Here is a 1920-nt window from a genome sequence, read left to right on the forward strand (position 1 = left end):
GAGATTTCATCTCTCTCCAGCAAGAAAATGGCTATCATCAAGAAATCCACCCATAATAAATGCTGGAGGAATTGCGGGAAAAACGAACTGTTCTCCACTGTTCATCAGAGTGTAGACAGGTGTAACCACTGTGGAAATCGGTGTGGATATTCTTCAAAAAAACTGTGATTGGGTGTCTCAGCTATTCCCCTTCCAGTTATCTTCCCAGAAGAATTAAAAACGTAACTACAGTGTTATATGTGCGCACATGTTTATAGCAGCAGAATTTGTAATAGCCACATCTTGGAAACAACACAATTGTTCATCAGCCAAGGAATGAATAAAAAATATGTGGTGTTTTTAATTCAATGGAGTAATATTGAGCCATACAGAAAGATAAGCTGGAGACTGTTATAGGTAAATGGATGCAAATTGAGACCATACTCAGAAGTGAAATAAACCAGATGCATGTGTGTAAATATATTTTCTCTCTAGTGTGGGAAGATGAAACAGTGAATAAGATCCAAAATGTACAGTAGATATTATAAAATGGAAAGAAACTTCAAAAGGAAAGAGAAGTGGGATGAGAAAAGGAGAAAAGAAAGAAGGGAAAAACAAGATAGTTAAGATAGTTATACCACTAATTTCTCTTAGTTCATTCAAAGTAGAGTTTTGTGCTAATGTTGTTTGGACATTTAAATGCCTATATCTTGTATTCTGAGTAACTAATTTAAAGAAAACAATACATAATGTATTAAACATTGTTACCCTCCTATTATCTTGTTTTGAAATTTTGTTTTATTTCTTTTTAAAATAAAAAAAGAGAGAAGATCCAGCCTAGGTGTGAGAGACAGTAACCAATAGGATGGCTTGGTTTTGATTCCTGAATGGAATAAACAGGAAACAAGAATGGAAGGCTCACTTCTGTTTCTTTCAAGGAGCTCCAACCTTCACCTTCAGCTTGGATGCCATCTTTTGGATTCTGGTACAGCCCCTTCAGACTTCTATCACAGACACTTGCTTCCTTTTATGGACTCACACAGGATAGTGTAGTGAGAGCCATGCTTTTGACTAGATCCTTGAGCTCTCCAGCACACTTTTGCACTTTTCCACACATGACTCTTCAGGTGGCCATTGTAATCCAATCTTGTAAATTCATATGTATTTGTATAACTTGTATTAAATCTATTTCTCTATTAAGCACTGACTAACACAGATTTTGGTACCAAGAATGGCTTTACAGAAATAGAATTGTAAAATTGAAAATTTTTAGCGGCTTTGATGTCTCCTGGAGTTGGCTTTCTAATTTGATGATACCTAAAGGTGCCATGGTTTCTCCTTCCTCTGTGGGGAATATTGATAGTCCTTGGCATGAACACATTGTAGATACACCATTGTGAGATGTAAGGAATTTAGTGACTCCGTATATGATATTTTTGAATATTTTTGGCGGAGTAGGAAATATAATGATGCTGACTCATTGCTCATTGCATTTCTGGACAAATTATTGAAAAAAAGAGCTCAAAACACCCATGAGGAATCCAAAGTCTTCTAATGGTGAGTACAAATTAATAAAGAAAAATAAGCATCTCAAATATTCAAATTCCCAGTCCCATAAACAGATAAAGAATTTAAATTTTCAAAGTGCTTCCTGAAAGAGATTCTCCTCTACTTTAGCCATAGGGCTGAGATTGCAGTAATCCAAGCACAGACCTTCATAATTCAATTGGCTGAAATACAGTGTTAAGTTTAATGCTCAGCCTGAAAGCGCAACTGAAGTAAGGGTGAGGGCACTGATTGGAATATAATGGGATCACACACACTGAGACCGAGATGTTTGGGAGGCTCCTGACAATGCTGATGATGTTGAGCTACTAGACTCCAATGAGATTATTTTTCTAGAGGAAGAGCTTTCTCCACCCACAGTGGTGGAGGCATCCC

The 1920-nt window shown here is 36.7% G+C and overlaps 1 long non-coding RNA gene across 1 annotated transcript in view; it reads left to right on the forward strand.

Annotated features, from left to right (window-relative positions):
- The window catches only part of LOC102008215, a 28263-nt gene extending 27066 nt beyond the window's left edge, over positions 1-1197 (forward strand). Inside the window, exon 3 of the long non-coding RNA XR_260259.2 lies at positions 803-1197. This is a non-coding gene — a long non-coding RNA (uncharacterized LOC102008215). The remainder of the gene's footprint in view (positions 1-802) is intronic.
- The last annotated feature ends 723 nt before the right edge of the window (positions 1198-1920 follow it).

This window comes from Chinchilla lanigera, unplaced genomic scaffold, assembly GCF_000276665.1.
Source record: "Chinchilla lanigera isolate Chin_1 unplaced genomic scaffold, ChiLan1.0 scaffold00014, whole genome shotgun sequence".
NCBI classification, from domain to species: domain Eukaryota; kingdom Metazoa; phylum Chordata; class Mammalia; order Rodentia; family Chinchillidae; genus Chinchilla; species Chinchilla lanigera.